Genomic DNA, 27,648 nt, shown 5'->3' with positions numbered 1-27,648 from the left:
AAGGACCCCAAGACAAATTGACCACATGAAAGTCACTGGCGATCGTGTTTGCGTCTCCGCAATTTTCGGGGTGATGAATGCTGTGCGGGGTCAGGTTGAGCTTGTCGCCTACGTGTATGTGGGTGTTGTACCGGGTGTCAACAGGTGCAGGTGCAGATGGTGTCTGCACATTTGGTGTCTGTGCCTGGACAAGGGCTGGTTGTGCAGGTGGTGGGAGTGACTGTACAGAGGTTGGTGGTGGTTGTGCAGGTGGTGGGAGTGACAGTACAGGGGTTGGTGGTGGTTGTGCAAGTGGTGGGGGTGGTGGGAGTGACAGTACAGGGGTTGATGGTGGTTGTGCAGGTGGTGGGGGTGGTGGGAGTGACTGTACAGGGGTTGGTGGTAGTTGTGCAGGTAGTGAGGGTGGTGGGAGTGACTGTACATGGGTTGGTGGTGGTTGTGCAGGTGGTGGGGGTGGTGGGAGTGACTGTACAGTGGCTGGTGGTGGTTGTGCAGGTGGTGGGGGTGGAGGGGGTGCCTGTTCAGGGTACTGGTGTGTTTGTGCACCTTTGCTGTGGTGCTGTGCAGTTGGTGTTACAGGTGTGTTGTTGTGCTGTCCTGCAGGCCTATATGATTGTTCCCCTCCCTGCATTGGCCGTGAAGGGAGACTTTGATCACTCTCACCATGCCCTCCATCATCTTCATGGCCAAGGCATTGTGTCTTGCACTCTCTTCCCTTTGCATGGATATCAGGTCTGTCATATTCCTGGACATTTCCTGCCAAGTGCTATCCATCCTATCCAAAGCTTGGCTCACCCTGTCCACCACCTGAGGGAATTGGACCATGTCCTGCAGGGACCCAGACTGTCTGACAGGGTAGCCCCTATGGCACGAATGTCCTGCCTCACATCTGCCTGCTGTTGGAAGAAGTTCTGCTCCCACTGGCTACCATCGCCAGGTGCAGGCCCCCTCTGCAGGTGTCTGCCAGGGATGAGATGAGCAAGTCCAACAACGGGGGGTGGCAGGTGGAAGACTGTGGGCAGGAGAAGGGTGCCCAGGGGATACCTGCACCACAACAGGGCTGGTACTTCCCACAGATGGTGGAGAGAATGGCTGGGATTTACTGCGTAGGGAAGAGTGGGTATGGGAACCACCAGGTCGGTCCAGGGCTTGAGGGCTGTGAGGGAGACATGTCTGTGATTGGATGTGTGGGAGCCATGGCTGGTTTGATCTATGCTTAGGACATGGTATTGTTTGTTTGGGAGGAGGCAGACAAACGTTGCTTGGCAGAGGATGTGATGCCGTGACATCAGAATCGTCATCCACGGAGTCGATGGATATTTTGTCATCATCATCCTCAAAGTCAACGTCCTCATGATCTTCCTCCTCCTCTTGAGCATGACTTGCTGCCGACATTACTGCCTGGAGGATCAGGGGATTCTCCCCTCTGATTCCCGGCCAGCAACGGTTGTCGGTCTGTCATCCTCTCCCTCAGCATCATCTGAAACACAGAGGTTGCAACCATATTAGTGATTGACCTGGTATTACATGTGGTGCAACACTGGGGTTGTATTAACTGTACTTTGCATCAGCAGATGAGGATCATGTGATCTGGTTAGGGTACCAACACAAATGACCGCTCACATCATAGCACTAAGGTGTCACACGGAGATGTACATAAAACTAGCAAACTCACCAGCTCCAGCAACAACTCTCTGTCCCTTCACGTTCCCCCAAGGTGTATCCTGCTGCACCTGTCTCCTCATAGATGTTGTAGACATAGCTGTAGAGGGTAGAGACAACATTCTCAATGATCTGCATCACCAATTGACAGACAGGCAAATGTGACACTCCTCATTTGTATTACACTTTGTAAACAACAACTGTTGATTTCATGCAGAAGGGGATCTTGATCTCTGTCATGGCTTAGTAATCTAAGCTGGTGACACACCTCATACCCAAATTACCTGAAGGACAGGTGCGCAAGGGTTTCACTGCTGCAGCCAGGATGTCATGCATCCCCCAGGTTGGTGTCCACTGCAGTGGTCTCATCCTGTCAGCACTTGTGATGAGACATACATGTCCATATTTTAGTACAACAGATTGTAGCTATGAGCCAACTTGTCATTCTCATTAACCATTTGTGGATAATCAAGGACGATGTGCAGCATGTTTACCTCATTGACTTTACATGTGGTTACCTGCTCGCAAGCAGCATTTGCCAGCTGTTACATCCATGCAGCACTGACATCAATAAGATGACACATCAACTGACAAACTTGTATGAGAATGTTACTGATATTTCAAGGAAGGGGCTAAATGACCCGGACTTATCTGCATCACACTGATTTCACCATTACCATTGAGACTAACATTTTTCATGGGTGTAATGATGTCTTTTAACAAGTCAGAAAGGAGTTCATGTATGAGATGTGCAGTAGTCAGGGACATGATGTTGCTCATTTGTGCTTCCCTACCCATGAGGTCACACAGCTCATTTTTGAATGAGAGGACACAGATTTCTAATGTCCATCCTTTGAGTGGCCTCTGTTCCCATACTCCATTTCCAACAATATGGTACTACTTAGCTGACAACAGATGGTGTCTTGTGCAGCAGATATCTAAACCTCATATGTCAAACACTCACGTTTACATGTGAACACAAAAGAAGGGAGGCAAGCAGAAAACAACATTTGGTTATGATCACACATTGCAGATGATGTGAGAAGCTTTGAGGCTTCCCGCCTGCACTGGAATATTGTGTTGCTTTTCAGTCAATTCATTTTGCAGGTGTAACGGCATGAATAGTCACCTTAGCAGTCCCTACACCCATCTCAAAGGTACACAACTGGCACCAGTGTGTGCCTCAGCCAATTTCATTTTGATTTACCCATGTATATTTGGCTTGGGAGTTATCCTATCATTGAATTGCACTGTTGTGTTTTGATCAGATCATATGACACATTGTTCTCTTGTATGTCCATTCTGCACACACTTGGCATACATTTTGTGTCAGCCTCTCATTTGCCACCAGGGTCTGATCTGCCATGTGTTCAAATGCCATATGTGAGCATATTGTGATGCAGGACAACAGTGTTGTACAACACATATAGTGGAGGTGAAAGGCACAATTAATGAGCATTCAGCCAGGTTGGCTTACCTTGGCCCAGCACCGTAGCAGTGTGTGGTCCCTGAACAGATGTCACGTCCAACCTAGTAGCAGAAGTCAGTATGCATCTTTGATTCTGGGAGGACCACATTGTACCTACAATGATAAGTGTGTTTTGCAACTTTACATTTCTGCTGCCACGTGTGGCACAGACGACGAGCAGAAGCAGTTGTGGGCACCACAGTTTGCAGAAGTGTGTCATACATAATGTAATGAGTGATCCCACATATAACTTAGATTGGGCCCACTACCTTGATGCTACCTATATCACAATGACATGCCTATGAATCAAGAGGTAATGTCCACTATCGTGTTTTGTTGATGCCCAGAAAATAATCCATCCAATGTACGCATGACCAGCTGTGTGGACTGTGCAATTTAATGTATATTAGAAAGATTTGAAGTTGGACAGTGGATGCATTGTCAATACTACTGAGACTGGTATCTTACTGCTTGTTAATCATTTCCATATCTGTGCAAATACGATTTCTTGATTAGGTCTACAGAAAACTATTACAATATAGTGGGCACACCCTTTTAAATAGTTATGGCACTCGATTACAGGATTGGTTTCCCCGGTCTGGGACTGTTGGTGAAATACATGTTGTGTACCACAATTACAAAGGTATGATAAGCCAAGACATTTTATATTTGTCTTTCGCTGTTCACAAATGTCATATGGTAAAGGTGAATGTCCATTGACAACTCCAATTGTAATGAAGCAAATTTTGCATCTCTGGTTGACTTACAAAGGTGGCCACTATTTGTCCCTCTGTTGTCTCCTGATAATGTATGCATTTTGAGCATCTCCTGGCCAGTTTGACTTACCAGTTAGTGTGGTTGTGTTGCCTTCCTCTGTACATTGCTGATTCCTCCCAGTAGATGCGGTGACCTGTGCTACTGCAGTTGTCTGTGCTCTGGTTGGATGTGTCAATGGGTGAGAAGAGAGAAAAGTAACCAAATGGGAAATGTGCTTGTGGAACTTTTCAGGGATTTACCCATATCTTCTGCATGCTAACAGTGTTGTGAAGTACTGCTGCAGACGGGGCAGGTAGGAGCAGTGGTGTATTGGGGATGTAATGGTGTGGCAGAGTGGAAACTGGACATCAGAATATGTGTATGACATATTTTGATCTGATGATACTCTCACCTTCTGCTTTGTGATTTAGGCTGGCACAGGGTGATGTACTTCTTGGAGAATGTGTGGCAGGTTTACAAGCCCCTTGAATAAGATTTACACTGCTGTTGCATCACTTCTGTGACACAGCGGTGGTGTACAACAGATGACACATTTAGAATTATTCGCAACGTGACGCATCTATGGTGAAGCGTCACGTTGTAAGGCCCTGCGCAACATTTAACCTGCGTCAGCTTTGATGTAGGCAGGGTGGACATTCCTTTGGGCTATGGTGCGTACAAGTGATTCAGTGAAATCTACAAGATTTCACAAGTCACTTTTCAGAGGCCGCTGTGACGCAACCTTATGCCTGCTTGAAGTAGACGTAAGGAGTGGCTCAGCACGTTAGGTATGGGCAGTCCATGGACATTGGTACTGGCGCTTCCCTGCTAATATTTGTCAATTGCTACTTTTTTTAAAACTTTATTTAGCATTTCCATATACCATTGCACATTTTCAGTCAATATGAACAGTTATTGAATTAGCAGGGTTGTGTATGTACGGCAGCAGTAATGTGCCCATGTTTTCAAAAGGGGGAGGGATTAGCCTTTTCTGATGCAAAGGATTCTGGGACTTGTGGTGCTACGTAGAGGGTGACACATGAGTCTCTGACTGACTATATTTTTATATACACTTTGGACAAGTTTCATAATCACAATGACAGTGTAACACAGACAATCTTTTCATGCACTTTTTCTTCTCATTCCGTTAACCTGGTACCACGTAGCGGACGTCACTGACAGGTAGCCCCTGGAGTGTATTGTTGTGAGGATATCCTCCTCCAGTGGGATGAGACGGATGCGGGGTCCAGGGTATGCAGCAGGGAGGATCCTGCTTAATTCGATCCTGGAGTATTTCTCCTTCACCCTTTGCCTTTCAACCTGCCACTTTTTTTGGATGTCCTGTAATGTGCGCCTCTCCTTCTCCAATGCTGAGACAGCAATGGCTAACTGCTGCCATAGTGCTGCCTTCTGTGTCCCAATGGTGCTGTAGGGTGGGAGTCGATATAGGCGTCTGTGGTGCCTGACTATGAACTCCACAAGCATGGTGGTCTCCTCTGCAGTAAAGTTCCTTTTTCTCCTCATTTCCATATTCTGTTGCACTGTGAGCGTTGTGGACACAAACTCTCTGTGGCCAAACCTGTTCCTTCAATGTGTGCTGCTTTTATGTGTTTTGTGGTGCTGGTCAATTAGTGATGATTGACTTCAGCTGGAGCGTGGTGGGGATGGTAGGTACTGGCAACATTCATCATGGCAAAATTGAGCTATTGGCTTGGATTGGCTGTAGTGTGTCAGCTGATCCATGGTGGGGGATGGTAGGCACTTAGACAGGTATTTACCCTTGGCTAACATGACCAAATGCCAAAAGTCGTATCTTCCGGTCCGGAATCCGAAATTACGGTCCGGAATCGGAAAATACGACGCAATGCCGGAAATTGCGGGCCAAAATCGGAAATTACGAAGCAATGCCAGAAATTGCACGCTGGAATCGTAAATCCTGCCGCAAAGTTGTAAATTCCTGCCTAGTGGCGAAAATTACGGCCCGGGTGTGGACGTACAGTTAGTAGTCGTAAGTCTATTCTGTAAATACCGAAAGTATTAAGTTCATTCTGTGAATACCGAAAGTAGTAAGTTCATTCTGTGAATGCCAGAAGTAGTAAATGCATTCTGTGAATACCAAATAGTAGTAAGTTTAGGATTTAGTATTAAGTTTATTCTGTGAATCGGGCCCAACTTTATTTGTCTAGAATCACACTGTAAGTCAGTGTCCATTTTCAAAAATAGATAGAGAATGTTTTGGTTGGTTGATGTGTTTGTACACATATAAGTATATGTAGTCTTGCAGTGACACTACTCCTAACATGATTCTCAACACTACACAAACACCACTGTACTACCCTAAACCCTTATTGTACCTCCAGCACGACCACCTACACTACTCAAACACCATTGCACTACCGTAAATCTTAAATCTACCCCAGCACGACCTCCTACACTACCGAAACACCACTGTACTTTCCTAGAGCACTACCCCAGCACGACCCCCTACAGTACACAAACACTACCGCACTACCTTAAACCTTAAAACACTATCCCTACCATGACCCCGTACACTATATAAACACCACTGCACTACCCTAGAACAGTAACCCAGCACGATTTCCTACACTACGCAAACATCATTGCACTACCGTAAACCTTAAATCTAACACAGCACGACCTCTTACACTACCCAAACACTACTATACTACCTTAGAACACTATCCCAGCCCAACCTCCTCCTACAGTACCCAAACATAATTGCACTACCCTAAACCTTAAACCTACACCAGCACGACCCCTTAAACTACCCAAACATCACTGTACTACCCTACTACTCCATTTATACGAAATATTGTTATTTGTCTAGAATCACACTGTGAGTCAATGTTCATTTGGGAAAATTGACAGAGAATGATTTGGTTGTTTGATGTGTTTGCAGACATATAAGTACATCTACTGTTGCAATCAGCTTGGTTTTATGGCAGGCAGTTCTTGAAACTGTTATGCACTATGCAAGTAGTAGTGCACTCACCATCACACTTGTGTTTTAGGCCTACATTTCCTCAGTCAGTATCTATATACTCTATTTATAAGAAATACTGTTATTTGTCGAGAATCACACTGTGAGTCAGTGTCCATTAGGGAAAATTGAGAAAGAATAATTTGGTTGGTTGATGTGTTTGCAGACATATAAGCACATGTACTCTTGCAGTGAGACTACATTCAGCGTGACCGTTTACACTACACAAATATCACTGCACTACACCAAACCCTAAAACACTACTCTAGCACAACCCCCTACACTACCCAAATACCTGTGCACTACCCTAAACTCTAAAACACGACTCCCAGCACTAACCCCTACACTATTGAAACACCACTGTTGTACCTTAAACCCTAAAACAATACCCCCAACACGACCTCCTACAATACCCTAACACCACTGAGCTACCATAAACCCTAAAAGACTACCCTAGCACAACGCCCTACTCTACTCAAGCACCATTGCAGAAGTCTAAACATTAAATCTACTCTAGCATGACCTTCTACACAACACAAACAACACTTCACTACTCTAAACTTTAAATCTACCCCTAGAACGACCCCTACACTACATAAACATGACTGTACTACCCTAAACACTAAAACACTATACCCCCTACACTACCTAAACACCATTGCACTAACCTAAACCTTAAATGTACTTCAGTACGACCTCCTACACTACAAAAACACTACTGCACTATCCTAGAACACTACTCCAGCAGGACCACCAACACTACACAAAGACCACTGCACTACCCGTAACCCTAACTCTACCCTCAGTATGACCACCTACACTAATCATTTACCAGTGCACCACCCTAAATTCTAAAACACTACCTCAGCATAACCCCGTACACCACTCAAACAGTATTACACTTCCCTAAACTTTAAATCTATCCCAGCACGACCTCCTACACTACCCAAATACTACTGCAATACCCTAAAACACTACCCCAGCAAGAACCCCTACAGTAGACAAACAACACTGCACTCACTACTCTAAATTCTAAATCTGTACTGTTGCAAAACCATAGTGAGTGTTTCTGTACCGTATAGTAATCTATTTACTAAAGTAAAAGTGTACCAATTATGAATTCTCTCAGTGTTTTTCCTTATAATATTGTGATAATTTAGTACATTTGCATGTACTCATACAGTACTTCAGGTTTTAGTGTTATAGAGTGCTTCAAACTGCTATGCACTATGTATGTAGTGCTCTTATCACCTTCACAGTTGTGCTTCAGGCCTACAATAAATTTTTTAGTCAGAATTTATAAGGAATGTGTTTGTATAGTAATAAAAAAGTATAATATATAAAGTTATTAATAAATATTTATTTATATTTATTTTTTGCAGATTCTGCTCATCATCATTAAAATAAAGTAATCATGCTGCAGAAAGAAAGGAGAAGAAAACATCAGAAAAAGGATACTTACTTGAAAAAACTCAGCCACAAGTATTGGAAGAGCAACATAATGTGGCTAAAAAGAGAAACATTTCTGGTAAGACCACAAAGGACTTCATTAAAAATATTACTAGCTTGAAGAAAAAAAACTGGAAATGTAAAAAGGACTAAAAATGTTCCAAGCTCAAAAAAAAGTGTAAAGAATAAGAAAGGAAAAAAGGCAATGTACATACAAAGGATACAACTTCTAGTAAAAGAAGAGAAAACCAATATAACAGAGTAGTCCATAATTTATTGAAACATATAAAGAAATGTAGAAAGAGAACTCCATTCTATAAAAAGAAACATATCAAATCCATTGTTGAAAAGGCTTTTGAAGTAAAGAGGAAACTATTAATTTTAGTATTAAAGAGAATTCAATCACTAGATAAACCAATCCATTTAATGAAGGCCAAAAGTAAGTGGAAAAGAGTAATTAACAAAAGTAATTTTTGTGATATTTTCTTAGGGCAATGGAAACACAGTTCAAGTTCTGAGCCTTTTTTTAATGAAGAGAGGTATTTACACAGCAATGATTTGTTGCATGCAGTCGACACCCGTGGTCGCGCTTATGAGGTTAGAAATGGTTGTCCAATTGAGAAAGAGCAAATGGTTCCTAGAAATGTAGAAGAAGTGATAGCTGATGAAGTTGTAGGCAGACATCCTAAATCCCCAGTGTACACTTGGGATTGGAGTAGTATTTGTAGTGTACGACAAGAATCTATTGATAAATTACGCAATTTCTTACAAGCATATTGTAAAGAAGTGTTAAACAAAAGATTAAGGTGTTGCAAGGACCAGACCCTTGCAGAGTGAGAAAACATTCTGGTTTGCATGGTCTTTCTCTGGCTTGTCTTTTTAGGAAAGTATGTCAAAGTGTTTTTTACCATTTCAGAATGTTGGCAGTACATCATACTAATGCAGAAGTTAGTGAGAACATTGTATTATGCAAAAAGTCCAGCACTAAAGTTAATTGAGTTGAACAGTGCTCTTTTGCATGGGTCAGTATCAGTTGTGAAAAAGGTTTCTGATGATATTGAGTTTTGTTACTTTGGTCCTGAAGAAGAGAGTGAAGAAACTCAGACATTAATAGAAGAAAATGTTGTAGAGAATGTTGAACAAAGTTGTACAAACAATTTTGAAAGTGAAATTATAAAGTTTAAGGTGATTTCAGGTGAAAGGCCAAATTTTTCTTGTATTTGTTGTCGCCGAACTCACTACGAAAATCAGACTAGAAGTGTTGATCTGTATTTAAAAAGTGAAAAGAAAATAATGAGAAGTGGAAAGAATTTGCAACTTATTTGTTGGTAGAGAATTGTTTTGATTTGGGTTCTGAACAGGGTATTTGTAAATATTGTTATAACAAACTAGATGAGAATAAAATGCCCGCTAGAGCTGTTCATAATAATCAGGAGTTGGTTGCAATTCCTCCAGAACTGATAGATTTAAACACCTATGAGTCTATTCTCATTCAATGTGTGCACCCGTTTCAGGCTATTGTTCGTATGGAGCCTAATACAGGTAAATTACCTCCTTCAGATTTACAAAGAGGATTAAAAGGTAGAGTTGTGTATTTACCATTAGATTTAAAGAAAAATATTGAAAATAATGGTGTAGAGAGTGTAGAAAGTGAACCACTAGTTATTCTTGTTAATGGTGTGCCGACTAAGAATAAGAAAATCTGGCAGGAGTTAGTGGACGTTAGGAACATGCAAAAGGCAACATTGTATTTGATAAAAAAAACTACATGCTATAAGAATGTTTATATGGGAGAAGAAGAAATAGTTTTAGTCGAAGATATTGAAATGTAAAGTGGACAAATTGAAAAAATAGATATGTTAAGATGTGAAGAAATCTATGAACATTACAGAGTGCATCCACTTCATTCAAAAGAAATGATGGGGAACACAATTGATTTGTTCCAAATGAAAAAGCAAAAGAAACTCCCATGAGTGTATTGGAAGAGAGCTTGGAAGCTTGTTGTTTTCTACAGTTGTTCCCAAATGGAAAAGGAGGACGATATGATGAACGTTCTGTGCAGATCCTGCTTCTGAATATCGGACAACAAGATTATATGCAGAAGATCCAAGATTTCAACAATGTATCCCTTATATACTTTATCGTTGTTTGAGAGTGACTTGTCTGGACTTTCATATGCAGTCAATCACATTCTAAAAACTGGAATACATCTGCAAAATGTACCTGCAAAAGACTTTATGGATAAAGTGCACCAGAGAGATGATCATCTAGAATCTCAACTGATTAATTTGATGGCATGTCAGTGTGGGACTAATGAATATTGGTACCGTCGTCATGGCGAACTGAAGTGTATGCTATGGAACTTAGGAACTCCAACATGGTTCCTTACCCTAAGCTGTGCTGAGTACGCTTGGGATGATTTACTAGAATTTCTTCGAGAGGCAACTTCATATATAAAAAATATTGAATACAAGACACCTGGAGAATTGTGCTCTTTGGAAGCTATTAATGTATGCAGGTATTTCAATCATAGATTTGAGGCTATGATATTTTTTATCTCCAATAAAAAAATCCTCCTCTTGGAGAAGTTGTGGATTTCTTTTGGAGAAAGGAGTATCAAGCAAGAGCTGCTCCTCATATACATATGCTGTTATGTATTAATGATGCTCCCAAATTTGGAACAGATGCGGATGATACTGTTTTGAGTTTTATTGAACAATATGCAACATGTGATGTATTCAAAAGCACAGAAGAAAACAACTTAAGAGCACAAGTGTTACGATTCCAAAGCCACCGATGTGGAAAATTCTGTCGACAAAAGTACAAATCTAAGGACAAGTTCTAGACCAAATGTCATTTTGCATTTCCACGTCCTGTAATATCGAAAGGAAGAGTGAACAGTTTTATGTCATCTTTGCGACATACTATCACAAGAAAGTCTCCAAAAAATATCTACAACTTAATAAGAAATAAAGAGTCAAAATACATAAATGACTACAACCCAGTTATTTGTCCATGTGGAATGCTAACATGGATATTCAATATGTTGCGGACAATTCCATTGCTGTTGCTCGATATATAACGTCCTATATTACAAAATCAGAAAAGACGGAATTGAAAGAAATGTGGGAATAGATTTCACTCGAGAAGACTCTAAGTAAGCTATTATATACAGTGTCAGTTTGAAGATGTTGTCCCGTCAAGAAATTGGAGCATATGAATGCTAAGATCGGTTATTATCTGCAAGTCTATACTCCAATTCTAGAAGAATCCTTATTGTGAGTCTAGGTCTTGCAGCAATGCGAAATCGAGCTCTGAAATCTGTACAAGAGATTGAATATTTAGCAGAAAAAGATCCAGAAAGTACAGATAATTTGAAAACGAATATGTTGTACACATATTACACAAACAGAAGTCATCATCTTGAGAACCTGTGTCTCTATGAAGTGCTGCAAAACTACACTTTTAAACGGAATACTACAGAGAACGTCAATGATGGAAAATACGGATTCTTTGGATCTGAAGAATGTTTGGTGAAACAAACAAAAGGAAATTTGATTAATCACTGAAAGCTGAGTTGTGAAACTGCTGATAGAGGGGAATTTTACTATTCAGCCCTTTTACAACTATTCAAACCATGGCGTTCAGAACTGGATTTACTTGGAGATTTTCAGAGCTATGAAGATTCTTTTAATGCTTGTAAAGATAGCATACAATGCAGTGCTTTTCCAAATTATGTGAAAATGTTGAACAATGAAATTGATCAAGAAGCTACAATTGCAGCTAAGATTGCTAGAGAGAGTTCTCAAGACAGTCAAAGTTCTACTGCGCTTAGTCAAGATCCACTAGGACAACCAATTGTTGAAAATGAAGCCGCAGTCACCATGAATGAGGTGAAAACGGCAATGCATCAAGCTCAAGAAGATGCAACAAACATAGCAAACTTGGAAGAACAACTAAATGTTGAGCAAAAACAAATATATGAGCAAGTGAGACAACAGATTGACCATGGATTGCTTCATGAAAACAAAGAGTGCTCATGCACGTCATTTCAACATATCCGAATGTACGTGAGTGGACAAGCTGTAACAGGCAAAATTAAAGTAATTACAAGTTATCTACAGGAAACAACTGACTCGCATTTGTCTTGTGTTGTCACTGCTCCAACTGGGTTGGCAGCACACAACATGAAAGGAATTACTTTACATCGTTTACTAATGCTACCAGTAGAGCATGAAAACAAATTGGAATACCACAAGCTATCTGGAGAAGCTTGTTGTGAAGTTTCAAGAGTTTTGAAGAAAATGAAACTTCTTATTATTGATGTGGTAAGCATGGCATCAAACTTAATGCTTGCTTTTGTGCATTTAAGAATGCAGCAAATTCTTAAAACCGAGTACGACATGTTATTTGGAGGAAAACATACCATAGTTTTTGGAGATCTACTGCAACTGACTCCTGTAAAAGGACAACCAGTATTTAAAACACTTGCGTATGAAGACACCAGAAAGTCTCTGGGTAGTGTTGGAAACATGAACATTTGGGATATATTTTGAATTTAAAAAACTCATTACAAATATGCGACAAGCAAACGATGTTGATTATGGTACTATTCTCCAAGATATAAGAATTGTACTACTGACTGAACATGGCAAACAAGCTTTGCAGACTCGTTTACTTTCCAATTTGTTTCCAAATGAAAACGTAGTTCCTGAGAAAATATACATGAAAATTGCAGAAAACAAATCTGTAATCTGCTTAATGCCAACACTGCGTGAACGAACATTCAACTAACAACTTTTGAAACTGGAAAATGAAGAAATAGAGCATGAAGGAATCACTAATATTTTGACAGAACAATTAAAGACAAAATTAGATTCTTTAGAAAATCAATATCTAAAACTGCTGGTTTCGAAAATAATCTATATGTATGTAGAAACGGTTGGGTCATTTAAAGGCATTTACATTGTTTATAAATGTAAGTTATAAAATGTTGTTAGCAGTAACCATTTTATATATGTGTGATTTGTAGTATCTGGGGTTTTACTTTAGATAGATTGCTGTTTTTTTTAAACAATCTAATTGATTGGGTTTTTTTTACCCGCTGTTATGGGATGAGTACTATTGAAATCACTATTTCTAGTGAAATTCAATATATTCTGACAACAGCAAAAAAGGCAAAGAAATTACTTTGGGAAATGTTAAAATTATGCTGTGCTGTTAAAAATATATTCTTACATGTTATAACTATTTTTTCTTTTCTTTTACAGATCCTAATTTTAAAATATGGAATTTACCACAATTTAGATTAAAAAAAAAGTGAATAAAATGTGTAGTGTTTTTTAGGTGATTTAATGTTGAGGTAAGTTTAAGTAAGTCTTAAAATGCACAAAGGACTATGTTTCCACACAGTTGAAGAAAAGGAAGATGGATGGAATAGATTTGTGCCAGAGAAATCCACTGCAGACAGGTATGAAATAGGGGACAGCTTCAGAACACCTGTCTGCAAGATATATGGTATAGTACACAATAGATACTTATGATGGTCTTGTAGGTCTTGGTAATTTTAGGAATATAAGAAATAAAAATATTTAATTTAAAGCACTTCACTAAATATTTTTCCACATGTGGCAGTAGGCTCCATGCCTTCTTTTAAGTCTTATATAATTACGTGGTATAAGTTTTCTGAAACATAAATTCTTATAAATGTATCTTGTTTTCTGTTAGCAGAACAGAAATTTACTCTTATAATAAGAATTGGCCCAGCCATTAACCCCCTTTCTAATTTACAAGGTGAGGGAAAGGCAATCTGTATACCTTTTGTTTTCCATGTAAATATAGTCTCATTATATATACCACTTTGCGTTGAAAAGGATTTCTATAGGTTTAGCTGTGAGTGTTTGCTCAGAACACTCATAGAACAAGGCACATCTCCAGATTTATCATAATCATAAATCTGGACATGTTTGTGAATGCTGCACCATCCTTCAATTGGTGCAGCAAAGCACAACAAGGAGATTTGTTTTCACTTCTCATTTTTTCACTTTCAATATATGCCACAATACATAGCATATATTGAAGGAGAAAAATGCCTTCAATGATTGTTTTTGTGCAGGAAGGTGTCCCTTCCTGCACAAAAATAATCTCCACATGACACGGACATCCTTGCACCTTGGTGCAAGGGTGCCTGTGTCACCACATGGCTGCAGTTCAAGCAGCTGTACAGAGGGAAGCACAGACCTGCAACATATTTATATACATCTGTTGCATCTCTGTGCTTCGGAAGTACCACAGCATGCTGTAGTGAAACAGTTTACAGTGTCATGCTGCAGCACTTCCTTATAATTCTGCACTTATGCATTCCCCACACATCACAAATGTATTGTTTCACTCAATTATGTACTACACATACATTCATCTAAACTTTCACACAGTAGCATACTAGTTTAGCTCTTTCTTTAACCAGAGTAGTTAGTTCTATAAAAAACGTATTTCTTTTCTTTTTGTTGTTTTGTATTTTTTTTTTTTTAACAATTTTGTATTTTTTTTTTAAGAGGGAAAAAAATGTGAACCGGAGACACAGAACTAAAAACTAGGAGCAGAGAAAAAAAAGAAACTAACAATGGTGGTTGTCAACAGCTCGACACACCAGATCCACCGACTGCTCCCCATATGCAATGAGACGATTGCATTTAGTACAAGTCATCTGGAGTTTTGCAAATTGGGGACTGATGTCTGGAGGCGTTGATGAGGTTGATAGCGTGGCTCCACTTGTACTTGTAACAGCCGATGGATCAGCAGGATTCTCCTTCAGTCTTCTTAATTCCCCCCTTGCAAAATTCACGGGGTTTTTAGTTTGCAGGTGCTTATGCATACTCGCAGTACCATACAAGTATTTCTTCCTTAGACAGCACTGCTTTACAAATCCTGCAAGGAACTTTAGTGGCATTTACTTTCTTCTGCCCTGGTGGAAAGGTGAAAAATGTCCACACTATAAAACTGTATCTCTCTCGAGGGGGAGGTTCTGCAACAAATTCCTCTGCTGAAGAATAGTCTGATTCAGAGGAAGGTGGTTGATTTGTAGCCATTGTAGAATCTGCACAATCTGTTTTCCAATCAGGAAGAAACAGCAGTTCTCCTTAGCAGGTCTTTCCCTAAGAAAAGGTCTAAGAAGAGTGATTGAAATGGGTGGGGTCCTTCAATAGGAAGTTTAATGAACCAATTAAATCTCTTTTTTTGGAGTCACATGGGGTACGCGTAGGGTGCGCACACACAGCACGGACACAGCACGCACTCTGCTCGCACCCAGCGCGAAATTGCATTTAAAAGTGATGTACTTTTTAAGAAACTTAAAGAATATTACTTTTATAATAACCTCAGATAATGTCTTGTGTTAATATTTATATTAAATATATATAAAAGTTTTTCAACATTAAAAAAATTGCGGGAGTCGCGCACCCACTGCGTCCGATATGCTTATGACGTCACACGTTACTGCGCGTCCATCACGTCGCGTAATATGTACATCTCGCGTATGCGCCTGAAGTCGCGTACCAATCACATAGCTTCCATATTGGAAAAGTTGTACTCGTCGCACACCCTACGCGGATCCTGTACAGCAATCCTAAAATGTCAGACACGTTTCACGTAGTGAACAAGCAGGGTGCGCTTAGAGTGCGCGATTTTAAAAAAAAAGGAAATAAAATAATAAAAATAATTTAAGTATATTATAAACAATAGAAAATAATAGAAAAAAAATATATATTTTTTTCAATTAATAAAAAAATATGTGTAATGTAATTTTAAAAATAACATTTAAAAATAAAAAGATTTAAAAAATGTTAAAAAATATTTTAAAAAACATTAATAAAATTATTTACATTTGTGAAAGCTTTTTATTGTCAAACCGGCAATTTCAGCTCCAACAGAAATGTTCTCCTTACGAGTTTCAGAGCTCAGGGGCTCCTTCGTCAGAGTGTGGCAGCTGATGAAACTGAATCACTCTTTGCACTTTGCAGTTGGAGGCATTCTTGCATCAGGGCAACTGAGTTTATGGATTTAAGCATGCTAGCCTGGCAGTGAAGGATGCAACACCCCTGGAGCTGAGAAGGGGGCCTCACAGGTTTCGAAGGTTTGGAGCCTCAGGCACAGCAAAGGTCACATTACAAGACTGGAGTTTCTGTTCCAAAGCCCACCAGGGCTGATGTTATTTTATCTTTTAAAAGGCCACTGAAACAAACCGAGCCCATTGGGGAAATACTATCTCGATGTTAAAACAACATGTACCAACATGCTAAAACTGGAACTCACCTGAGAGAGCCAGGAGTGGCTTTAAAGAATGCATGCAGTTAATGGTGCTTACGAGTCATTCAGTTTCATCAGAAGCCATCCTCTGACGAAGGAGCCCCTGAGCTCTGAAACACGTGAGGAGAACATTTCTGTTGGATCTGAAATTGACGGTTTGACAATAAAAGGCTTTCACAAGCACTTTGCAGTTGGAGGGATTCTTTCATCAGGGCAACTGAGCTTTGGGATTTAAGCACGGCAGCCTGGCCGTGAAGGATGCCACACCCCTGGAGCTGAGAAGGGGGCCTCACAGATTTCAAAGGTTTGGAGCCTCAGGCACAGCAAAGGTCACATTACAAGACCGGAGTTTCTGTTCCAAAGCCCACTGGGGCTGATGTTATTTTATCTTTTTAAAGGACACTGAAACAAACTGAGCCCACTGGGGAAATAATAACTCAATATTAAAACTACATGTACAAGCATGCTAAAACCGGAACTCACCTGAGAGAGCCAGGAGGGGCTTTAAATAATGCATGCAGTTAATGGTGCTTACGAGTCAGTCAGTTTCATCAGCTGCCATCCTCTGACGAAGGAGCTCTTGAGCTCTGAAACGCATAAGGAGAACATTTCTGTTGGAGCTGAAATTGCTGGTTTAACAATAAAAGAGCTTCACAAGCACTTTGCAGTTGGAGGCATTCTTGCATCAGGCAACTGAGTTTTTGGATGTATATATATATGTGTGTGTATATATTTATTTATTAATTGAGAAGTTTTGTATAGCGCTAGCTGGACCCGAGGGTATCAGAGTGCTTCACTGCAAGTACAATTATGAGCCTTATCGGCATAGACAGAATCCACAACTTATCAACTTAAGAGCATTATATACATAATTACTATACAGTTCTTGTAGTCGCGCAAGAGGGTCGAGGCTCAGGAGTTTCATAAAGAGGAGTTAGTTTGCTGATAGCGAGCGGGGTGTCTATCAAACAAGACGATGTACGGCGGGAGATCCCGGCGATTATAGTTCTAAAATGACTGTTTTTCAACCACAACGAGGTTGTGGTGCAGTGTCGAACAATTTCCGGAGAATCTTGTGTTCTTCTCGTTAAGTTCAAGAGCGCTCTAGGAAGAGGGCTTTGAGTAGGATCTTGAATTTTGGGAAAGAGGTGGTCGTTCTAATGTGGGGGGCTTTGAGTTCCAAATATTAGGTGCATTTCCTGCAAAGGATTTATTTGCGGTTTTGTGTTTCCGAGCTTTCAATGGGATGAGAAGTAGCGTGTTGGAACTTCTGAGATTCCTGGACTGGCCGGCCCTTTTGAGTTTGGTGGCCAGGTATTCTGGTTTGCCTGTGTGAAGGGCTTTGCACGTAAGGCAGGCTGTTCGAAAGTTGGTTCATTGCTCAATTGGGAGCCCCTTAAGCTCCTTGAGTGCGGGAAAGATGTGACCGAATTTCTAAGTTCCTGTGACCATTGAAGGTAGTTTTCAGGGGACCTAGGTGAGATTTTGCTGTCGCGGTCAAAGCTGCGATTCCATAGTCAATTCTGGAGAGCACCAGTGCCTGTGTGGCCTGTTAAAGGTCTTTCGGGGGAAGGAAGGGTTTTAGTTTGTACAGAAGTTTCAGATTGAGAAACGCGCTTTTGATAGATCTTGAGATGTGTTTTTTCATGTCCAGTTTGGGGTCTAGTGTGATACCTTGAGATTTCACCAAGTCCGTTGCCATGAGGGTGGCATTGAGGGCGTCAATGGCTTTGGCTTCGATTTGGGGGTTTTCGTCTCTGTTGGAGATGAGGAGAACTTCTGTTTTCTCTTGATTGAGTTTAAGGTGGTTCAATGAGAGCCATTGTTGGACCTCTTTAAGCGTGACATTTAGTCTGTGAATGTCGTCAATGGAGGTGGTTTCCAGATAAAGCTGTGTGTCATCCGCATAGAGGTGGAAGGGTATGGTGGAATTCCTGAGTAGTGTGGTGAGGGGTTCCATGTAGATGTTGAAAAGTTGGGGAGAGAGTACTGACCCTTGTGGAACTCCTCTGTTGGCGGGCAGGGGATCAGATTCAAAGTTTTTTATTTTTATCCTTTGCGAGCGGTTGTGTAGAAAGGAGCAAAACCAGTTTAGGAGCGTCATTTCAATGCCTGCTCTGTCTTGAAGGACTTTGAGGAGCAGGGTGTGATCAACTGTATCGAAAGCGGCCGATAAGTCTAGGAGAATGAGAAGGCAGCATTGGTCTGAGTCAAGTGACTTGTGTAGATCATCTATGACGTTTAGGATTGTGGTTTTGGTACTGCATCCCTTTCTGAATCCTGATTGGTGTTCGTCTAGGAGCTTGAAGTTCTCCAAGTATTGGGTTAGCTGTGGAAGAACACATCTTTCCAGAAATTCGGATAAAAGAGGTAGGTTCGATACATGTCTAAAGTTGTTCATGTCCTCAGTGTCTAGCCCTGGTATTTTTTGGCCTACTTTGAGGCAGTCTGGGATAATTCCCGAGCTCAGAAAGCTGTTGATAATCTTGCACCAAATTGAGGCTAAGATAATCTTCAGGTCTTTGGCCAGGCTCGCGGGAAGCTGATCTAGGGAGTGGGATGAAGGTTTGGCGTTGGCGATCAGATTGACTATCTCTGCTTCCTGGATGGAGGTGAAGGAGGACCAGTGCATAGGTGGGTTCACTGGGGCGCTGTCCATAATTGCTGGCGTCTTTGTCTCCAAATGAGGGGAGGTATTTGTGCTGAGAGAGAGATCGATCTTGGCGATTTTTTCATTGAAAAAGCTGGCAAAGTTGTCACATTGTTCTTTGGAGGCCACTATAATGGATGTCATTGGTTTGGATGTTTGGCTTCTAATGATGTTAAAGAGTTCTTTGGGTCGTTTTTTTGCGTTGTCTAAAGAGGAGCAGAAGAAAGTATTCTTTTTGTTCTTGATGTGCTTATTGTAGATTCTGCGTGCTGCCTTCAGTTGATCACGGTGGAGGGAGGAGGGATTGTTCCTCCAGATTCTTTCTAGGGTTCTAAGATGTTTTCTTTCATCATTGATGTCAGTGGTGAACCAAGACCTGGAGGGGGTGCTTCTGGGTTTTTTAGTTTCCTAGGCGCAAGGAGGTCCAAGGTGAGCGTCATGTTGGAGTGGTAGAGAGAGGTGAGTTCGGTGGTTGAGAGGTGCGCTGTCATGCTTGGGAGCAGCATGCTTAGTCCTTCTTCTAGGTTGGCCCGCGGGACTTGAGCTGTGTTCCTGCCCCATTTGGGCGGAGCTTGTTTAGGGGGTTGAGTTAGGGCCGGTTGGTTGATATGGAAAAGAATAATGTGGTGATCTGACCGGTCCACGGGAATGATATAGTTAATAGTGATACTGTTTCTATCTGAAATGATTGCGTCAAGGATCGCTCCTCTGTGGTGTTTTACTTCTGAGCAGAGTTGTATCAGATCGTTTTCTAGCAGGAGGCTGTTAAGAGATTGAATGATGAGGTTTTTTGTTTCATTCCATCTAATGTTGAGGACGCCCAGAATTATGCTGTTGGCATTGCTGAGTGCGCAGTGGGTGATTAGGTCAGAGAGCTGCGCTCCAAATTCGTTTGAATAGCCTGGAGGGTGGTACAAGAGATGGCAAAGTAACGACCTGTTTGTGCATGATTTGATGTTGACTGAAAGGCATTCGAAGGCGCTATAAAGGCACGATGAGCTTTCCGTGATAGAGAAGTTACTTTTATGAATGATTGCTTAGCCTCCGCCTCTCTGCTCATGTCTATCTTTGTGGATTATTGTAAATCCGGGCGGCACCAGCATGTCCATGTTGGGGTAGGACAGGGTGTTGAGCCAGGTTTCCATGATGAAAGCTACATCTAGGTCATGGGAGAGGATAGCTTCTGCTAATTCTGTTGCATGTTTAGAAGCAGATCTGCTGTTGATGAGCATGCATTTAATGGGGGTTCTTGTTCGGACCTCGACTTGCTGGATTGGGCTCTGGTTAGGAGGTTAGGTGCGCTGGTGGTCTAGGGATTCTGGGGGGGATGTTCCCTTCCAACTCCTGTAATTAATTGAATCGTGGATTTGGGTGAGGAGTTCAACGGGGGGACCTGTGCTAAGGCAAGAGGAATCACTTTCTATGAGGTATGAGCGGAATTGGGGTAGGGGTTTGCGGGGTGGTCATATGATGAGGCGAGTGTAGTCACTTCCTGCGGGGAGAGGGTGGGTTTTGTTCTTCTTGGTCTGTCTGCTCGCATCTCGGCCCCTGGTTTAGTGTCTGGCGGACGATATCTGGGGGGGGGCAGGGGTCAAATTGAAGGGAGGCGCTATGCTTCTTCTGGGATGAGAGGGGTTAGGGGGGCAAAGGAATGTTGGGTGGGCATTTGGATTTTAAGTAGGGAGGATAGGGCTTTGTTCAGACCTCGGACCAAGGTTTCGAGCTGAGCTTCAAGAAGGTTGAGGCGATTCGTCAGATTATTTGTGGGGGTGGGAAGGGGTGGCCGGGTGGTGCTATGCGCTGGGGAGGAGTGTGCGGACCTGTCTTGTTGGATGATGGTGGGTGAGCTGCATGTATTGTTATTTCTAATGGGGTTCAGTGGAAGTGGGGGAGCTATCTCTGGCTGAGTGTCTAGCTGCCATAGGGCTGGGAAAGGGGGGGCAGTGGAGCAGTTGTTATTGGGAGTAGAGCTCCTCTCTGGTAGGCTGGCTATGATTGGTGGTGGGGCAGGGTTGGGCAGTGGGTGGAAGCTTGATTGCGGGGGACGATTGGCGGTAGATGTCATTGGAAGCCGGGGAGGGGCTCGGGGAGAGGGCGCGGGCAGGGTCCGATGTCTTGATGGTTGGTGGAGGCTCCCAGGGTGAGGGTCCATGAGTGGGGTGTGTTGTGAAATGTTGCCTTCGTCAGCAAGAGGAAAAGGGAGTCAAAGAGCTCGAGGTTCTCGTTTTTTGCCTGTATCGGGATGGTGCCATTCTCGAGGTTATGGAGATGCAGCCGGTAAGGGTCTGGTATTTCTGGAGTGAGATAGTTAGTTTGCAGCTATGAGCTGTGATGGTGGTTTTGGAGATGAGGAGGTGTGAGTTGAGGGTGTTGACCAAGTGGTCAGGTCTGTCAGTGTGGAAGATGAAGTCCATTTTAAGCTGCCCTCTAGCTGAGCAGTGGTAAGTATCGATGATTAGCGTTTCGGGGTGTTGTCTGATTACTCTTTGTTTAAAGAGTTTTTTCGCTTTAATAGTCAGTCTGTGGGGAAAGTTATAGCAAATGCGTTCTGTCCGTGGGGTGTCAGGTAGTTAGTTAGGGCAAGGGTAGGCGACCATTTGCATGGCCGGTAGCATCTTAGCTAGGATGAAAGAGGAGGTGTTCCTCTCGTGTGTAGGGGTGAGTGCTGTGCCGGGGGGGAGCTGCTTGGCCGGTTGGAAGGTGGGTTAGTTAGAGGGGAAGTCTCTCTAGGGGATGTTGTTCCTAGGGTGATGTAACCCCAGGCTCACCCCTTTGGGGTGCACAACGTGTTGAGGGACCCCACTTACCTGGTGATGCTGGGGGGGAGAGCTGCATGACGGGGTGGAAGATGGGGTAGTTAGAGGGGAAGTCTTTCTAGGGGATGTTGTTCCTAGGGTGCTGTAACCCCTGGCTCACATCTTTGGAGTGCACAGTGTGTTGTGGAACCGCACTAACCTGGTGTTGCTGGGTCGGGTGATCCTGCTCTTTGTGGGTATTCTCGGTCTAGCGCAGTGCTTCCAGGCCCGGAGCTCAGCCAGGCAACTCCTTCCTTGCGACCAGTTTGGGGGGTTTCACTCTAGAATGAGGCCTTCTAATTAGATCAAACAGAGGCACAAACCTCCTGCCAGGGGGCTGTACTATCTTACTGGAAGATGCGGTCAGTAAGACTATGCTCACCTCCAAGTGGATAAGAAACCTGGCACCAGCGCATCTTTGGTTTCTGTATTTGCGTCTTTTTGGGTGACCATTTTGGGGTCAGGTGGCCCCTTTGCAGTAGTGCGAGCTGGGACTCTGCATTAGTTGGGGGTTTTGTGTTTTTAATGCCCCTCCTTCCTTTCAGCCAGCTTGGGGGGTTTCACTCTAGAATAAGGCCTTCTAATTAGATCAAACAGAAGCACATTCCCTCTTGCCGGGGGGGCTGTACTGCCTTGCTGGAGAATGCGGGCAGTAAGACTGTGCTCATCTCCGAGTGTATAAGAAAACTGGCACAAGCCCATCCTTCGTTTATGTGTTTGTGTCTTTTTGGGTGGCCATTTTGGGGTCAGGCGCACCTTCTCAATATTGCGAGCTGGGGCTCTGCATCAGTTGGGGATTTCCTGTTTTTAACGCCCCTCTAGCCTGATGTGGGGGTCATCCCCCTGTCGGCAATAATCCGGTGCTTTTAGACCGTTTCCGACGTGGAAAGCATAGAGTTTACTGGGTTAGGTTGGGAGGGCTGCCATTTTGAAGACAGGCGTCTCCAGTGCAGTGGTGCTCGATGGTGTTCCGCCACTGCAGCTTCCTCCTCAGTTGATTCAGGGTCACCTCACCAATTCTACCCCCATCTGGGGTCGGCGCATCTTCAGCAGCACTCCGTTGCTCCTCCGTTTGTTTCCGCGTGGGGGCTCCGCCCCCGAAGCAGACCGTGCCTCTTCCGGAGCTTTGCTCGCTCCTCAGTCCGCTCCACTCCATCCCCGTGTCAGGTGAGTGAAGCCCTGAGTTACCCACTTTAGCCGGGGCTGCGGGGAGGGAGAGGGGGGTCGCTCCGGTCGTATCGGTCACCTTGCTGTTAGGCGGCGCTCCGGTGATCTCAAGACCAGTTCTCAGGAGAGCTGACCCGACCCCAGTGCTGTCTTCTTAGGCGTTCTGGCCATTCCTGGTTCTTGGGTATTCAAGGTATCACCAGTGGGACCCGCCAGTAGGCAGATATAGTTAGGACCTTGTTTTGATTCAAAAAGCATTTTTTTTTCTTTAGCAAATATCTTCCACGCTGTTTGATGAATCTTCCCCGAGAAAAAGGGGGCGTCCCAAAACATGTTATCTCCATTTTAAATTCCATAGAAAATTGTTGACGCAGCTACAGCCCCAACTGCTGAACGGAATTACACCAAATTTGAAAAAAGGTAGCTTCTGGTCCAGAATGCACTCATTTTGTTAAATGGTGTAAATTCCTTTTGTAGTTCCTGAGGAATCAAAACATTTCTCAGATATACAAATATTCCCGCGGAGGATCTGCGAACTCTCCCGATCTTGTGCCTGTAATCTCATTGGCTGCCAACAGTTCCAACCAGGAAGTGTTGGGAGCCATTTTGTGACTCGGTTGAACTGAGTCACAAGGAAAAAGGTGATTTTTTTTAAAAAAATTAAGAAAAGGGTTCAGAGTAGAAACACCCTGATCCTCTAGGCCTGCTCATGGCGTCCCACAAGGACCCGCAGGGCCCCAAAAAGCATTTTTTAAAACATTTAGGTGGGAGTCACAGAGGGTCCACGAATGCTGTCAAAAATGTAAAAAAAGAAATGAAGGGCGGTCTCCTGCACTTTGTTTAATTAGGCCCCTGGGTGGGCCAGGTCCTGGGGACAAATATGTAAATAGGTGCATGAGCCCACGGGGGCCCTGCAGACCCGGGTACCACCACCTTCCCGGGGCTATATGCATTAAATATGGGGGGCCAAACAGCCCTCCCACAGCCCGAGGACCGCCACCACACCAGAGATATATTTATTAAATGAGGGAGCCACATGGCACCACCACAGCCCTAGAGACCACCTGCTCCACGGGGCTATCTTTAAAAAGTTAAGGGTGGTGAGGCTCGAGCCCCTCTATACTGTCCCAGGGACCACCACCTCCCTGGGGCACACATTAATTTAATGTAGGGCCCGTTGTGGAACCTTAGTCCCTGGGACCACATAGGATACACAGATGATGGGAGGGGGGCTGCATGCCCCCCTCCAGGAGCCTTCCATGGCCCAGGGGACCACCAATCGGATTTTGGTGCCTTCACAGGAGGAGGCACAGCTTGAACTGCAGAACGCAATGCAAGTGGTGGCCCTGATCTGCGGCAGAACCGAGAATCCGGGTCCCCCTGAGAGCAGCGAACAAATGGCAGACACGGGCTCGGAGTTTGGGTCCAGCAATTCTGAAGCGCAGAGCCTGACATTGCCAACTGTCACTCCGCAGATGGCTGCCGGCATCATCTAATGGCGAGGAGCAGGAGACAGTGATGAATGTAACCAGACTGCCGTGAGTCACGTTTGCTTCATCATTAAGGTACAGGGGTAGAAGAGGGAGCATAGCTGTGGGGTGATTCACTGAAGCTTTAGTAGGGGATGGCAGCTGCAGAGACTGGGAGAACACCGACGAGGGGCCACCCCCTGAGATTGACTGATCGAACTGCAAGCAGTCACTCGTAGACTTTTTACACTGGTTTGTATGGGAGGGATTTTCCTACTTATCCTGGGGAGTGGGAGTTTGGGAACATGTTTACTGTTGACACGGGGGAAACCTTGAGTTGCACTGTGTAAGACATTATATGGCACAGAGGGTGGGGCGCGAGAAGGGGGCACTGCCCGGCCTGGGTAGTGGCCGACTCACTGAATCCAAAGTCAATGGCTGATAAACAGCACTATAAATGTATGACTTGGAACATTAGGGGAATGCATACCATGTCAAAGCGCCACAAGGTCCTCTCCTATATCAGGAGATGGGGAGCCCAGATAGCCCTGCTGCAGGAAACACACCTAACACAGAAGGAAGGGCAGGCATTACACAAAAGATGGAGGGGCAGCTCTCCTACACCACCTATTCGGCCTACGGGACAGGGGCGTTAATATAGATCCAAGCGGGGGTACCGTTTCAGTTGCTAAACTCAGTGGTGGATCAGGAGGGGTGATACGTGGCAGTAAAGGGCAGACTAGAGGGCTGAGAGATTAATTTGCTTAGTATCTAAGCCACCAATGTGGACCAACCTACCTTCTTTGTGACACTGAACCACAGACTAGCACAATACTTTGTGTGTACAGTTATAGCAGGGGGCGACTTCAATAGCGTAGACAACGTATTACTGGATAGGTCCCACCCCCCATTGCAAAATTCCCATGCAGCGCGTGCTTCCCAAGCATTCACTACATGGAGACAGAGTTGGGGACTGATAGATTCATGGCGCACCCTAAACCCACAGGGGAGTGACTACTCCTACTTCTCAGTGGTCCATGAAGTACACGCACGCCTCGATGCCTTCCTCTGCTCAGTAGACATCCAAAGCCTTGTCATAGGTGCAGAATACCTCGCGCGCACCATCTCGGACCACAATCCACTGATCATGTCCCTGAAATGGGCACATCCGCCAGTACTGATCCCCACATGGCGGCTCCGCCCGGACACTCTGGAAGACCAGGTCTTCTGGGAGGGGATCAGAGAAGAAATAACGCACTACTTTTAAACCAACGTGGGCACGACCGCGTCACAGAACGTAGAATGGGATGCATTCAAGGTGGTTTTGAGAGGCCAGTGTATTACACGGGCCACGGGGTTAGGAACGTCATCGCGCGTGAAGTAGAGGAGGCAGAGTCTGCACACAGAGAGATAGAAAGCAAGAGGCCAGGGCGCCCGGAATTGCATTCGGCACTCTTAGATTCTAAAGAGGAAGTGGCGAAGCAAACAGAGAAGCTTAGAAGCGTCAACTACAAGAAGTACTTAAAGTGCACACATGCTGAAAGGGACAGATCAGGCTTGCTTCTGGCATGGCTGATGAACCCGACGAGTCAGGGCACTCCCCTGGTGGAGCTAGAGGATGAAGGGTAGATCAGACACTTCAAGCCAGACAAGATTAATGCGATCTTTGCACGCTACTATGCCAAACTCTACACGAAGATGCACGGCTGAGGCATCTAGGCTGCAAAGGGTACCGAATGCTGCGGCGCGGGCCATTGTTGGACTTCCCAGGCACTGTTCGACCTCTAGCACTATCTCTGCCCTTCACTGGTTACCGGTAAGGCAGAGAATTAAGTTTAAGGCGCTCTGTCTGGCCTTTAAAATTTTGAAGCTCTCCTCGCCGCCGGCACTGGCCAATTTACTCATCCCTTATGTGCCTTCAAGGTCTTTGAGATCGGAGACCCTTCAACTCACGGTCTGCCCCCGCTTTAAACTTAGCAGGATGGGTGGCCGCTCTTACCGAGTACTTGTCGCTGGATTATGGAACTCTCTCCCGTTGCATATCCGAGCTCTAAACAATCTGGCCGCCTTTAGGCGTACAATTAAAACTTTCCTGTTTCCTGCTTAGTTGTCTGTTCTCTTTTTTTATGTGTGTTATGTTTGGTACTTGTTCAAGCGCCAGGACGCCCCTTTGCTGGGGCAGCTGCGCGCTGTATAAATAAAATTAACATAACATATGCGATCCGTCAGAAATCAAGGAATAACAAGCTGACCTGCCGTTGACAGTCTGGAACCCTGAAATGGTGGAATTACTAGGGGCTGATATTACGCAGCGGGAGATATGGGTCGCTATCAAGGGCATGGCACGAAACAAGACCCCGGTCACAGATGGCCTACCGGCCAAATTTTATGCAACATATACGGACGAGCTGACCCTTCAACTGGCTACGATGTACCAGAGGGCCCGAGAGCTGGGAGAGCTGCCCGAGAGTGCCAGAGAAGCCCGTAATGTCCCCACACCTAAGCCCGGGAAGGAACTTCATGACTATACGGCCTACAGGCCACTGTCCATGCTGAATGTGGATTATAAAATCCTAAGTAAAACCCTCACGACACGTCTCCTGCTGCACATGCCCCTGCTGGTGCACGCAGACCAGGCGGGATTTATCCCGGGGCGGAATACGGCCATTAACATCCGGCAGCTCCTGGCAGTAATGGACTCGGAAGGGTACGACAAACACACGGCGGTGGTGTTCACAGTAGCTATTGAAAAGGCCTTCGACAGCCTGGAGTGGCAATATTTATATGAGGTCTTGACCAGGATGGGCCTGGGTGAGGGATTTCTGACATGGGTGCATCCCCTACAGCTCGCTTGCACACAGGTAGGATTATCTCAACCAGACAGAGGCACGAGGCAGGAATGTTCCCTCTCCCGCACCTGTTTGCCC

The sequence above is a fragment of the Lissotriton helveticus genome, chromosome 3_1 (genome assembly GCF_964261635.1).
Source record: "Lissotriton helveticus chromosome 3_1, aLisHel1.1, whole genome shotgun sequence".
Taxonomy (NCBI): Eukaryota; Metazoa; Chordata; class Amphibia; order Caudata; family Salamandridae; genus Lissotriton; species Lissotriton helveticus.
Note: the sequence above shows the minus strand (reverse complement) of the source record.